A 16,196-nucleotide genomic window follows, 5' to 3' on the forward strand; every position below is an offset into this window, starting at 1 on the left:
ATGAGTTGGAAACACCACTACACATATGGTGGATGTGCCCAATATTTAGACCCCTCTGGCAAAAGGCAATTTAACACTGCACTGTGAAAAACACCCAAATATCACTCTCACCGAGTGTAGGCATGCTCCACATCCTACCCATGGACCTTACTCTCCCACAGAAACTGTTCTGCATCTACCTATTCCTAGCAATCAAGCTATCCATAGCCCGAATGTGGCTTCAATCAGCTTCACCGCTCTGGGAACAGGTTGTAGATACCCTACAATATATGAAATCGATGGAATCATATGAATCCCACATGCAAGGCTCTGAAAACCTCCAAGCCCTTATCTGGAGTCATGGCCCCATGTAAGTCCTCCCTCTATCCTCATCACATAATACCCCAGATTATAATACTGCTTCATGTCACAGGGACATGAACTGTACTAAATAAGTCCCTATGGCTGCCCCCCCTTTTTCCCCAACCCCTCTCCCCTCCCGCCCCTTCTTTCTCCCCTTTTTTATCCTTTTTGTCCTTCTTTCTCTTTTCTTTTCACTCAGTGATGTTTCGACAGCTGATAGTCGGCAAAAATTGGTCAACTGACGGTACTGATGAGAACAGATCTATCACCACGTGTTTAATATATGTTTGCATACCAAGTGTCTAATATGATGTTTTAGTTATCTTGTTATACACTTTCTGTTGGATATTGTCAAAGAGCATGAGTATCTTTTCCATGATGTTAAGTTAACTAAAGACACTGGACCCCGCCTAACTGGAGAGCTTAGGGGTACCTTGGATAATGGACTAGGTTTACTAAAGCATACTCTCTGATGTAGTCCCTTTGTCGATAATGGCTCCTTGACAATACTATGTTATATGCTTTTATTCTATATGTATTTTGAATATTCTAATAAAAAAACTATTAAAAAAAAATAAAAAAATTGTGAATTTAATCTATATTTGGAAAATATACACTCATTTCAAATCTGATGACTGCAACACACTCCAAAAAAAGTTGGGACAGTTGACTGTTTACCACTGTGTAACATCACCTTTTCTTTTAATAACACTTATTAAACGTTTGGGCACTGAAGCCACCAGTTGCTTAAGTTTAGCAAGCAGAATTTCCCCCAATGTATCCATTATGCATGTCTTCAGCTGGGCAACTGTACAGGGCCTCTGTTGACTTATTTTGAGCTTCATAATGCACCACACCTTCTCAATTGGAGGCAGGCTAGGACTGCAGGCAGGCCATGCTAGCACACACAATCGCTGCTTATGCAACCATGTGCTTGTAATCTGGGCAGAATGTGGTTTGACTTTGTCCTTCTGGAAAATGCAGGGACATCCTGGAAAAAGAAGATGTCTGGATGACAGCATATGTTACTCCAAAATGTATACATACCTTTCTGCAATCATGGTTCCCTCACAGATGTGCAAGTTACCGATGCCATGGGCACTGATACACCCCCATACAATGACATACGCTAGCTTTGGACCTGACACTGATAACAGCTTGGATGGTCCTTTTCCTCTTTGGCCCTGAGAACACAACGACTATTTGAAATGTTGTTTTGTCGGACAACAAAACACGATTCCACTGTGCAACTGTCCAGCTCAGATGAGGCCGAGCCCAGAGAAGTCGGCCGTGCTTCTGGACAGTGTTGATGTATGACTCATATTTTGCATAGTAAATCCTTAACTTTACCAAAGTATTCCCAAGCCCATGTCAGGATATCCATTACACACTTATGACGGTTTTTGAGACAGTGACACAGAGATCATGCGCATTCAAAAGTGGTTTTCGACCATGCCCTTTATGCAACTGAGATTTGACCGGATTCCTTGAATTTTTTAATTATATTGTGCACTGTAGAAGGTGAAATGCCCAAAATCCTACTGATTTGTCTTTGGGGAAAGTTGTTCTCAAAGTGTTCGACTATTCACTGACCGCAAAAGGTTCCAAAGCACTTATATATATGTCTATATATGTATACATGTGTATTTATGTGTTTATATGTGTACATATGTCTGTAAATACACATATACACATATAAATACATAAATACATATTTACATATATATATATATATATATATATATATATAAAACACAATTTATGCTTACCTGATAAATTTATTTCTCTAGTGGTGTATCCAGTCCACGGATCATCCATTACTTATGGGATATTCTCACTCCCAACAGGAAGTTGCAAGAGGACCCACAGCAAAGCTGTTATATAGCTCCTCCCCTCACTACCATATCCAGTCATTCGACCGAAAACAAGCAGAGAAAGGAGAAACCATAGGGTGCAGTGGTGACTGTAGTTTAAATTTAAAAATAACCTGCCTTAAAATGACAGGGCGGGCCGTGGACTGGATACACCACAAGAGAAATAAATTTATCAGGTAAGCATAAATTGTGTTTTCTCTAGTAAGGTGTATCCAGTCCACGGATCATCCATTACTTATGGGATACCAATACCAAAGCTAAAGTATACGGATGAAGGGAGGGACAAGGCAGGTACTTAAACGGAAGGTACCACTGCCTGTAAAACCTTTCTCCCAAAAATAGCCTCCGAAGAAGCAAAAGTATCAAATTTGTAGAATTTTGAAAAAGTATGAAGCGAAGACCAAGTCGCCGCCTTGCAAATCTGTTCAACAGAAGCCTCATTTTTAAAGGTCCAAGTGGAAGCCACAGCTCTAGTAGAATGAGCTGTAATCCTTTCAGGGGGCTGCTGTCCAGCAGTCTCATAGGCTAAGCGTATTATGCTTCTAAGCCAAAAAGAAAGAGAGGTTGCCGAAGCCTTTTGACCTCTCCTCTGTCCAGAGTAAACAACAAACAAAGCAGATGTTTGTCGAAAATCTTTAGTAGCTTGTAAGTAAAACTTTAAAGCACGGACCACGTCCAGATTGTGTAATAGACGTTCCTTCTTTGAAGAAGGATTGGGACACAAGGATGGAACAACAATCTCTTGATTGATATTCTTGTTAGATACCACCTTAGGTAAAAACCCAGGCTTGGTACGTAGAACTACCTTATCAGAATGAAAGATCAGATAAGGAGAATCACATTGTAAGGCAGATAGCTCAGACACTCTACGAGCCGAGTAAATAGCTACCAAAAAAAGGACTTTCCAAGATAAAAGCTTTATATCTATGGAATGAAGAGGTTCAAACGGAACTCCTTGAAGAACCTTAAGAACCAAATTTAAGCTCCATGGTGTAGCAACAGGTTTGAACACAGGCTTGATTCTGACTAAAGCCTGACAAAATGCCTGAACGTCTGGAACATCTGCCAGACGCTTGTGCAAAAGAATAGACAGAGCAGAAATCTGTCCCTTTAAGGAACTAGCTGACAAACCCTTTCCCAAGCCTTCTTGGAGAAAAGATAATATCCTGGGAATCCTGACCTTACTCCATGAGTAACCCTTGGATTCGCACCAATAAAGATATTTACGCCATATCTTATGGTAAATTCTCCTAGTGACAGGCTTTCGTGCCTGTATTAAGGTATCAATGACTGACTCAGAGAAGCCACGCTTTGATAAAATCAAGCGTTCAATCTCCATGCAGTCAGTCTCAGAGAAATTAGATTTGGATGGAGGAAAGGACCCTGAAGTAGAAGGTCCTGTCTCAGAGGCAGAGTCCATGGTGGCAATGATGACATGCCCACTAGATCTGCATACCAGGTCCTGCGTGGAAACGCAGGCGCTATTAGAATCACTGATGCTCTCTCCTGCTTGATCTTGGCAATCAGACGAGGGAGCAGAGGAAACGGTGGAAACACATAAGCCAGGTTGAAAGACCAGGGCGCTGCTAGAGTGTCTATCAGCGTCACCCTGGGGTCCCTGGACCTGGATCGGTAACAAGGAAGCTTGGCGTTCTGTCGAGACACCATGAGATCCAGTTCTGGTTTGCCCCAGCGATGAATCACTTGTGCAAACACCTCCGGATGGAGTTCCCACTCCCCCGGATGAAAAGTCTGTCGACTTAGAAAATCCGCCTCCCAGTTCTCTACACCTGGGATATGAATAGCTGATAGATGGCAAGAGTGTATCTCTGCCCAATGAATAATCTTTGAGACTTCTAACATCGCTTGGGCACTTCTTGTTCCCCCTTGATGGCTGATGTAAGCCACAGTCGTGATGTTGTCCGACTGAAATCTGATGTACCTCAGAGTTGCCAACTGAGGCCAAGCCTGAAGAGCATTGAATATCGCTCTTAGCTCCAGAATATTTATTGGAAGGAGAGACTCCTCCTGAGTCCACGATCCCTGAGCCTTCAGGGAGTTCCAGACTGCACCCCAACCTAGAAGGCTGGCATCTGTTGTTACAATTGTCCAATCTGGCCTGCGAAAGGTCATACCTTTGGACAGATGGACCCGAGATAGCCACCAGAGAAGAGAATCCCTGGTCATTTGGTCCAGATTCAGTTGAGGAGACAAATCTGTGTAATCCCCGTTCCACTGACTGAGCATGCATAGTTGCAGCGGTCTGAGATGTAAGCGGGCAAACGGCACTATGTCCATTGCCGCTACCATTAAGCCGATTACTTCAATACACTGAGCCACCGAAGGGCGCGGAATGGAATGAAGAACCCGGCAGGAATTTAGAAGCTTTGATAACCTGGACTCCGTCAGGTAAATCTTCATTTCTACAGAATCTATTAGAGTCCCTAGAAAGGAAACTCTTGTGAGTGGGGATAGAGAACTCTTTTCCTCGTTCACTTTCCACCCATGCGACCTCAGAAATGCCAGTACTATGTCTGTATGAGACCTGGCAATTTGGAAATTTGACGCCTGTATCAGGATGTCATCTAAATAAGGGGCTACTGCTATGCCCCTCGGCCTTAGGACCGCCAGAAGGGACCCTAGAATCTTCGTGAAGATTCTTGGGGCTGTAGCTAATCCAAAGGGAAGAGCTACAAACTGGTAATGCCTGTCTAGAAAGGCAAACCTGAGAAACCGATGATGATCTTTGTGTATCGGAATGTGAAGGTAAGCATCCTTTAGAGCCACTGTAGTCATATATTGACCCTCCTGGATCATAGGTAGGATGGTACGAATAGTTCCATCTTGAATGATGGAACTCTGAGGAATTTGTTTAAGATCTTTAGATCCAGAATTGGTCTGAATGTTCCCTCTTTCTTGGGAACCACAAACAGATTTGAGTAAAAACCCTGTCCCTGTTCCTCTTTTGGAACTGGATGGATCACTCCCATAACTAGGAGGTCTCTTATACAGTGTAAGAGTGCCTCTCTCTTTATCTGGTTTGCAGATAATTGTGAAAGGTGAAATCTCCCTATGGGGGGAGAAGCTTTGAAGTCCAGAAGATACCCCTGGGATATAATTTCCAACGCCCAGGGATCTTGAACATCTCTTGCCCATGCCTGGGCAAAGAGTGAAAGTCTGCCCCCACTAGATCCGTTACCGGACAGGGGGCCGTTCCTTCATGCTGTTTTAGAAGCAGCAGCAGGTTTTTTAGCCTGCTTACCTTTGTTCCAGGTCTGGTTTGGCCTCCAGACCGCTTTGGACTGAGCAACAGTTCCCTCTTGTCTTGCATTAGAGGAGGTTGATGCTGCAGTTGCCTTGAAGTTTCGAAAGGCACGAAAATTAGACTGTTTGGCCCTGGATTTTGACCTGTCCTGAGGAAGGGCATGACCTTTACCCCTAGTGATATCAGCAATAATCTCCTTCAAACCAGGCCCGAATAAGGTCTGCCCCTTGAAGGGAATGTTAAGCAGCTTAGATTTTGAAGTCACGTCAGCTGACCATGATTTAAGCCATAGCGCTCTGCGCACCTGTATAGCAAAACCAGAATTCTTAGCCGTTAGTTTAGTTAAATGAACAATGGCATCAGAGACAAAAGAATTGGCTATTTTAAGTGCCCTAAGTTTGCCAAGTATGTCATCCAATGGAGTCGCTACCTGTAAGGCCTCTTCCAGAGACTCAAACCAGAACGCCGCAGCAGCAGTGACAGGGGCAATGTATGCAAGGGGCTGTAGGATAAAACCTTGTTGACAAAATATTTTCTTAAGGTAACCTTCTAATTTTTTATCCATTGGATCTGAAAAAGCACAACTGTCCTCGACAGGGATAGTAGTACACTTTGCTAAAGTAGAAACTGCTCCCTCCACCTTAGGGACTGTCTGCCATAAGTCCCGTGTGGTGGCGTCTATCGTAAACATTTTTCTAAAAATAGGAGGGGGAGTAAAACGGCACACCTGGTCTATCCCATTCCTTATTAATAATTTCTGTAAACCTTTTAGGTACTGGAAAAACATCAGTACACACCGGCACTGCATAGTATTTATCCAGTCTACACAATTTCTCTGGCACTGCAATTGTGTCACAGTCATTCAGAGCAGCTAAAACCTCTTTAAGTAATACGCGGAGGTGTTCAAGCTTAAATTTAAATGTAGAAATATCAGAATCAGGGATTCTCCCTGAATCAGAAACATCACCCACAGACTGAAGTTCTCCTTCTTCAGCTTCAGCATATTGTGAGGCAGTATCAGACATGGTTCTTAAAGCGTCAGTATGCTCTGTATTTAGTCTAACTCCAGAGTTATCTCGCTTTCCTCTAAATTCAGGTAGTCTGGCTAATACCGCTGACAGTGTATTATCCATGACTGCCGCCATGTCTTGTAAAGTAAACTCTATGGGTGCCCTTGATGTACTTGGCGCCATTTCAGCGTGAGTCCCTTGAGCGGGAGTCAAAGAATCTTACACGTGGGGAGAGTTAGTCAGCATAACTTCCCCCTCGTTAGATTCCTCTGGTGATAAATTTTTTAAAGACATAATATGATCTTTATTACTTAGAGTGAAGTCAGTACAATTGGTACACATTCTAAGAGGGGGTTCCAACATGGCCTTTAAACATAATGAACAAGGAGTTTCCTCTATGTCAGATATGTTTATACAGACTAGCAATGAGACTAGCAAGCTTGGAAAACACTTTAATTCAAGTTAACAAGCAATATAAAAAAAACGGTACTGTGCCTTTAAGAGAAACAAATTTTGTCAAAATTTGAAAAACAATGAAAAAAGGCAGTTACACAAACGAAATTTTTACAGTGTATGTAATAGGCTAACAGAGCATTGCACCCACTTGCAAATGGATGATTAACCCCTTAGTTCAAAAAACGGATCAAAAAAACAACATAGACGTTTTTTAACAGTCCCAGCAAAGTGCCACAGCTTTACTGTGGCTCCTACCTTCCCCAATAAACAATTTTAGGCTCTTTAGAGATGTCCTATAGCATTCAGGGGACTCCTGTTGAAAACTGGATGTCTCAGTCTGTAATTTTAACTGCGCAAAAAAGCGCTAAAATAGGCCCCTCCCACTCATATTACAACAGTGGAAAGCCTCAGGAAACTGTTTCTAGGCAAAAATACAGCCAGCCATGTGGAAAAAATTAGGACCCAATAAGTTTTATCACCAAGCATATATAAAAAACGATTAAACATGCCAGCAAACGTTTTATATAGCATATCTATAAGGGTATTACCCCTGAGAGTAAGCATGATACCAGTCGTTAATTAAATCACTGTATCCAGGCTTAACTTACATTTATCAGGATTCAGCAGCATTTTCTAGCATTTCCAATCCTAGAAAAAATCATAACTGCACATACCTGATAGCAGAATAAACTGCACGCCATTCTCCCTCTGAAGTTACCTCACTCCTCAGACATATGTGAGAACAGCAATGGATCTTAGTTACAACCTGCTAAGATCATAGAAAACTCAGGCAAATTCCTCTTCTATCTCTGCCTGAGAAAAAATAGCACAACTCCGGTACTATTTAAAATAACAAACTTTTGATTGAAGTTAATAAACTAACTATTTTTCACCACTCTCCTCTTACTACCTCCATGCGCGTTGAGAGTTGCAAGAGAATGACTGGATATGGTAGTGACAGGAGGAGCTATATAACAGCTTTGCTGTGGGTCCTCTTGCAACTTCCTGTTGGGAGTGAGAATATCCCATAAGTAATGGATGATCCGTGGACTGGATACACCTTACTAGAGAAATATATATATATATATATATATATATACTGTATATAGCAAAAATTCCCAGGAGAGAAATTAGGGGGGACGTACAAAGTTAATGGTTTGACGATGTGTAAATTGTTACCAGAGTTCCCTCCTTGTGGAATTGAGGTAGTAATCCGGCAATGTGGATCTGTGTCATAATTAAATGGTTAAACAGAGACTGCTCCACTTGGACCCGGTGTGACGTAATCTATAGAAATGATATAAGAAAAAGAGGGCGCCTCATAGTGTAAAATGTCCCCAATGGGCTTGTAAGTGTAGAAAGTGAAAGACTTACCAGGAGTAGCACAATACTATGACAGGTGCCAACGAGCAGGCTAGCACTAAGCAGTGGCTAGTACATTGTTCTTGAAATCCCCAATCTGTGCTGTCAATGCTGTCAACCAGAGTCCAATGGTAGGTATACATTTTTATTGCCTGAAGAAACGACCTGTATGTTTGGTTGAGAAACGCATTGCTGGAAAGATTAAAGCGTTGTTTTTATTATATAAAAACATCGGAAGTTGTCCTTATTGTTTTTCCTAACACCCACTTGGTGGACTCAGAGGGACATCACACCCCTATCTGAAAATATACCCACCATTGGACTCTGGCTGACAGCATTGACAGCACCGATTGGGGATTTCAAGAACAGTGTACTAGCCACTGCTGAGTGCTAGCCTGCTAGTTGGCACTGGTCAAAGCACGGTGCTACACCTTCTGATATACTGTATATAAACTGCGCGCATACAAAAGCAAAACCCTGATATCACTTGTGCGCAAACGTTTGCGCTCCACTTGTAATCTGGCTCAAAGTAGTTTATTTTAACCAATAGCACTCTTTATTTATATTTAGGAAAATAAGACTGACATTTTAAATTAATTTTATTGAAAACTGATAGTATTAGAAGACATATTTAGCAGTTTAAATGCATAATATAGGTTTTATGCAATCCCTAATTGTAGCGTGTCTAATTGGTGACAAACGTCCAGTTATACTACACAGTAAAAATGTTAATTTGAAGTTCAGCTTTGAGGAAACTGAAATTGCAAAACCATCTGTCATATATAAGCAAATCGCAGGATCATTTAGGCTATTCATGTCATTGCAAATCAGATCTTACTAGATCTTCTCTACAGCTATCATCTGTTTTCAAGTACAGTAGCAAATGAAAAGTGTAAATTGGGCATAGTTGTGACCTTTTCTTATTTCATCTAATTGTACAGTTAAAATATGTTCATGGAAGAATATTGCACTTTAAAGTCCTAACATTAATCTGCCCTTCAATTAACTTACATTTAACATATTTTAAATTTGAAAGGACATTAAAGTATTTTTTTTTTCTATGTTGCATTTAATATGGGCCTTTTTTAAATATATTTGTTTTTGATTTTTGTTTTTTTTTAAATTTAATTTTATTTGGTGAAAAATATTTTCCTGCACTGAGAAAACAAACAAATATTTGTATGTGTTCTTATGAGGTTTGTCACTGTTCACAAATAACTCAGTGAGAGTTTTTCATGTTAGCCAGTGAGAAATCAGTCTTAAAGGGATATGAAATCCAATTTTTTTCTTTCATGATTCAGATTGAGGGGCCAAATTATCATTGTACGAGCGGACATGATCCGATATTGTGGATCATGTCAGCTGCACATCGATAAATGCCGACAGCATACGCTCTCGGCATTTATCATTGCACCAGCAGTTCTTGTGAACTGCTGGTACAATGCTTCCCCCTGCAGATTCGCGGCCAATCGGCCGCTAGCAGGGGAGTCAATCAACCCGATCGTATTCGATCGTGTTGATTTCTGGCGATGTCTGTCCGCCGCCTCGAGCAGGAGGACAGGTTATGGAGCAGGAGTCTTTAGACCGCTTCTTCATAACTTGTGTTTCCGGCGAGCCTGGGGCTTGAAAAATATGCCCCATAGCATGCAATTTTAAGCACCTTTCTAATTTACTCCTATTATTATCAATTTTTCTTCATTCTCTTGGTATCTTTATTTGAAAAAGCAGTAATGTAAGCTTAGAAGCCAGCCCATTTTTCGTCCAGCACCTAGGTTGTGCTTGCTGATTGGTGGCTACATTTAGCCACCAATAAGCAAGCTCTGTCCAGGTGGTGAACCAAAAATCATCCAATAGAATGAGAGCTGCTTATATCCTATTGGCTGATTTGAACAGTCAGTAGGATTTTAGCAGCTCTTATTCCAATTGGCTGATAAAACATTTTCAGCCAATAGGAATACAAGGGACGACATCTTGGATCACGTACCTTGCATTGAAGATTCAGTGTACGGCGGCGACCGTATAAAGAGGATGCTCTGCGCCGGATGTCTTCAGGATGGACCTGCTCCGCGCCCGGGATCAAGATAGAAGATGCTACCTGGATGAAGATTGAAGAGGCCGTCTGGATGAAGACTTCTCGTCGCTTGGATGAGGACTTCGTCGCCGGGATGAAGATGGAAGAGGCCGGGGTTAGTGATAGGTTTTTAAAGGGTTTTTTGGGTGGGTTTTTATTTTAGATTAGGGGTTGGGCATGTAAAAGAGCTAAATGCCATTTTAAGAGCAATGCCCATCCAAATGTCCTTCCCAGGGCAATGGGTAGCTTAGTTTTTTTAGATAGTTTTTTTATTTTGTGGGTTTGGGGGGGTGGGGGTTCGTAATGTTAGTGGGTGTAATTTTTTTTCATAAACAGAGCTGATTTCTTTAGGGCAATGCCCTACAAAAGACCCTTTTAAGGGCCATTGGTAGTTTATTCTAGATTAGGTTTTTTATTTTGGTGGGGTTTTTTTTAATGGGTATTAGAATAGGAATAATTTTTATTATTTTTGATAATTTGTTATGTTGTGTAATGTATTTTTAAGGGGGTGTTTGGGTTTGTTGTAGCAAAAGAGCTGTTTAATTTTGGGCAATGCCCTACAAAAGTCCTTTTTAAGGGCCCCCAAAAGGCCTTTTAAGGGTCCTTGGGGGGTGGGGGTTTCTATACTGTTAGGGTTTTTTTGTTTTTTTGTAGCAAAAGAACATTTTAAATTAGGGCAATGCCCTACAAAAGGCCCTTTTAAGGATATATATATATTTTTGTAATGGTAGGTTTTTATTATTTTTTGCAATGGTAGGTTTTTATTATTTTTTGTGATGGTAGGTATTTTTATTTTTTGTAATGTTAGGTTTTAGTGTAGGGCAGCTTAGGTTTTATTTCACAGGTAATTTTGTATTTATTTTAACTAGGTAGTTATTAAATAGTTAATAACTATTTACTAACTAGTCTACCTAGTTAAAATAAATACAAACTTACCTGTGAAATAAAAATAAAACCTAAGCTAGATACAATATAACTATTAGTAATATTGTAGCTAGCTTAGGTTTTATTTTACAGGCAAGTATGTATTTAGTTTTAAATAGGTATTATTTATTTAATAACTGTAAATTTAATTTAGGTTTATTTTAATTATGTTAAAGTTAGGGGGTGTTAGGGTTAGGGATACATTAGGGTTAGGATTAGGTTTAGGTTTAGGGTTAGGGTAAGGTTTAGGGTTAGGTTTAGGGGTTAATAGTTTAATTTAGGTAGTTGCGATTTGGGGGGCTGGCGGTTTAGGGGTTAATAGGTTTATTTAGTGGTAGTGATGTGGGGGGCCAGAGGTTTAGTGGTTAATAACTTTATTTAGTTGCGGCGATGTTGGGGAGCAGCGGAATAGGGGTTAATAACTTTAATATAGTGGTGGCGATGTTGGGTTGCGGCGGAATAGGGGTTAATAACTTTAGTATAGTGGTGGCGATATCAGAGTGGCAGATTAGGGGTTAATACCTTTATTTAGGTGGTGGCGATATAGGGAGCAGCAAATTAGGGGTTAATAACTGTAGGTAGGTTTTGGCGATGTCGGGGGCAGCAGATTAGGGGTGTTTAAAAGTGGAGTTTATGTTAGGTGTAAGGTTTAAACATAACTTATTTTCCCCATAGACATCAATGAGGCTGCGTTACGGAGCTTTTCTTTCTGCGATCGCAGGTGTTAGACTTTTTTCTTACCCGCTCTCCCCATTGATGTCTATGGGGAAAGCGTGCACGAGCACGTCAAAATAACGCTGGTTTTTGGTGCGGTATGGAGCTTAAAAGCATCATATCGCCCGCAAAAGCCGGGTTTTTTTAAAACTTGTAATGGCAGCGCTATAGGGGATTAAATTAAAAACCACTTTTGTTGCGTTTGTTAATTTTCCTTTAGCGCTCAAAACTTGGAATCTAGGCGTATGTGAGGCAGAGCAGTACCTTAAACTATCAGTTCATCTGCAAGCTGATACCAGGCATATGTGAGGCCAGAAAGAGGCAGAAACAGATTTACTATAATCAGATATACACAAATACACACCAGATATAAACACACACACATACAGATATGTGCACACACACACACACAGATATATATATATATACACATACGCACACATAGATGAACACACGCAGATATATACACACACACACACATACACACACATACAGATATACACACGGACACACATATAGATATATACACACACACGCAAACAAACAAATAAATATATATATATATATATATATATACATGCACACACACATACACACATAGATACACACACACACACACAAATACATATACATACACATACAGATATATACATGCACACACACAGATATATATACACACATACACGTACAAACACACAGATATATGTACACACACACAGATATATATATATATATATATACACACACAGATATATACACACACACATAGATATATACACACACACACATATATATACACATGCCCACCCATGTATACACACACACAAACAAACATGCACACAGATATATACACATGCACACACACATACAGATATACATACACGCACACACACACACACACACACACACTCACAGATATAAACACACGCACACACATATACATATGACTGTTGGCAACTATGAGCCACATCAGTAAACAGTACTGTGCAGCCAACACTAGATGAAACTCTTTGCAACACCAGAACTATTTTATAACCGTTATTAGGGAACTGATTCACAATAGCATCAGTTCTGGTCCTGGCGTCTGGGAGCTGTTGGGAGGGGCAATTGCCACCCTGGGGCGCGATCTGATATACGGCGTAGTTTTCGGCGCAAGCAAGGGAACCCGCGCCGCCTGTAGTTTCACCTCGAATATCGGGGTATTACATATACCCCGTTGGCAGTTGCTAAAGTGCCGTAAGTCGGACAAACTAGCGATGTCCAGAAATAAGCGTAAGTACAATTTTCTGGAGTCGGCAGTGACTTATGGCACTTTAGAAACTGCCTGCGCCTACAAAAACTTACTAAAATATGAAATCTCCCGTAACTGTCTAACACGGACACGTATACCCCTATATCCGCAATCCCCCCTCTCACTCCTAATAATAAATGTATTAACCCCTAGACCGACAACCCCCACAATGCAAAAAGCCTAATTATTAACCCACCACAACGCCATAGCCCACACTGCAATAAACCTATCCTAGTATTAACCCCTAAACCGCCGCTCCCGGACCCCACCGCCACCTACATTATATGTATTAACCCCTAAACCGCCACTCCCGGACCCCGCCACCACCTACATTAAATATATTAACCCCTAATCTGACCCCCCTACACCGCCGCCACCTACATTAAATATATTACCCCCTAAACCTAAGTCTAACCCTAACACCCCCTAACTTAATTATTATTTAAATAAATCTAAATAATATTAATATTATTAACTAAATTATTCCTATTTAAAACTAAATACTTACCTATAAAATAAACCCTAATAATTACATTGTAGCTATTTTAGGATTTATATTTATTTTACAGGTAACTTTGTATTTATTTTAACTAGGTACAATAGCTATTAAATAGTTAATAACTATTTAATAGCTACCTAGTTAAAATAATTACAAAATTACCTGTAAAATAAATCCTAACCTAAGTTACAAATACACCTAGCACTACACTATCAATAAATTAATTAAATAAATTAACTTCAATTATCTAATATAAAATACAATTAAATAAACTAAACTATATTACAAAAAAAACAAACACTAAATTACAAAAAATAAAAAAATATTATAAGAAGTTTAATCTAATTACACCTAATCTAAGCCCCTAATAAAATAAAAAAGCCCCCCAAAATAATAAAATTTCCCTACCCTAAACTAGGATGGATGAAGATAGAAGATGCCGCTTGGATGAAAACTTCTGCTGGATGGAGGACCTCTTCTGCCCCGATCGGATGAAGACATCTGCCGCTCCGGATGTCCTATTCTGGCCCATCGGTGCCTGGCTGGGTGAACACGGCTCAAGGTAGGGTGATCTTCAATGGGGTAGTGTTAGGTTTTTTTAAGGGGGGATCGGGTGGGTTTTAGAGTAGGGGTGTGTGGGTGGTGGATTGTAATGTTGGGGGGGTATTGTATTTTATTTTACAGGTAAAAGAGCTGATTACTTTGGGGCAATGCCCCGCAAAAAGCCATTTTAAGAGCTGGTAAAAGAGCTGATTACTTTTGTAATTTAGTATAGGGTAGGGAATTTTATTATTTTGTTTTTTTTTATTTTATTAGGCGGCTTAGATTAGGTGTAATTAGATTAAAATTCTTGTAATATTTTTTTATTTTTTGTAATTTAGTGTTTGTTTTTGGTAATATACTTTAGTTTATTTAATTGTATTTTAGTTTAGATCATTGTCGGTAGTTTATTTAATTAATTGATTGATAGTGTAGTGTTAGGTGTATTTGTAACTTAGGTTAGGATTTATTTTACAGGTAATTTTGTAATTATTTTAACTAGGTAGCTATTAAATAGTTATTAACTATTTAATAGCTATTGTACCTAGTTAAAATAAATACAAAGTTGCCTGTAAAATAAATATAAATCCTAAAATAGCTACAGTGTAACTAATAGTTATATTGTAGCTATATTAGGGTTTATTTTATAGGTAAGTATTTATTTTGAAATAGGAATAATTTATTTAATTATAGTAAATGTATTTAGATTTATTTAAATTATATTTAACTTAGGGGGGGTTAGGGTTAGACTTAGGTTTAGGGGTTAATAACTTTATTATAGTAGCGGCGACATTGGGGGCGGCAGATTAGGGGTTAATAATTGTAGGTAGGTTGCGGCGACGTTGGGGGGCAGATTAGGGGTTAATAAAATTTATTATAGTGTTTGCGAGGCAGGATTGCGGCGGTTTAGGGGTTAATACATTTATTATAGTGGCGGCGATGTCCGGTCAGCAGATTAGGGGTTAATAAGTGTAGGTAGGTGGCGGCAACATTGGGGGGGCAGATTAGGGGTTAATAAATATAATATAGGTGTCGGAGATGTTAGGGACAGCAGATTAGGGGTTCATATCTATAATGTAGGTGGCGGCGGTGTCCGGTTGGCAGATTAGGGGTTAAATAATTTTATTATAGTGTTTGCGATGTGGTGGGGCCTCGGTTTAGGGGTTAATAGGTAGTTTATGGGTGTTAGTGTACTTTGTAGCACTTTAGTTAAGAGCTTTATGTTCCGGCGTTAGCCCATAAAACTCTTAACTACTGACTTTTAAATGCGGTAGGAGACTTGGAGGTAGAGGCTGTACTGCTCACTTCTTCCTTGTAATACCGGCGTTAGGCAAATCCCATTAAAAAGATAGGATACGCAATTGACGTAAGGGGATTTGTGGTAGCCAAAAGTCGCTGAAGAAAAGTGAGCAGTACACCTGTACCTGCCATACTCGTAATACCAGCGGGCGTTAAAAAGCAGCGTTAGGACCCCTTAACGCTGCTTTTTAAGGCTAACGCAGAACTCTAAATCTAGGCGTATGTGCGCTAACCCAACACTCCATTATACCTATATAGCAAAACATGAAAAGCGATATGCATATTTTACATTGCTATGTTCTTCAAATAGAAAATAATATAATTTGTATTATTAAATATATATATATATATATGATAATGTTAATGTAAAATAGATATCGATACCTATATACCTATCTATACCTAAGACGCTATTTCCAGGCTTGGTTTTTTTAAGAAACACTTATGTTTTAATGTGTTTTTGCCTCTGCGTCAATAAAGTTTGTTTTACTTCACACCTAGAGACTCGCCGGTTCTTTCTGTTTTTGCTATCTATACCTATATATCTAT

General features: G+C 39.8%; 1 long non-coding RNA gene across 1 annotated transcript in view; it reads left to right on the plus strand.

Annotated features, from left to right (window-relative positions):
- Positions 1 to 16,196, plus strand: part of LOC128647756 (uncharacterized) — an 81,439-nt gene that overhangs the window by 27,324 nt on the left and 37,919 nt on the right. Inside the window, exon 2 of the long non-coding RNA XR_008400406.1 lies at positions 14,227 to 14,370. This is a non-coding gene — a long non-coding RNA (uncharacterized LOC128647756). The remainder of the gene's footprint in view (positions 1 to 14,226; positions 14,371 to 16,196) is intronic.

This window comes from Bombina bombina, chromosome 2 (assembly GCF_027579735.1).
Source record: "Bombina bombina isolate aBomBom1 chromosome 2, aBomBom1.pri, whole genome shotgun sequence".
Taxonomy (NCBI): Eukaryota; Metazoa; Chordata; class Amphibia; order Anura; family Bombinatoridae; genus Bombina; species Bombina bombina.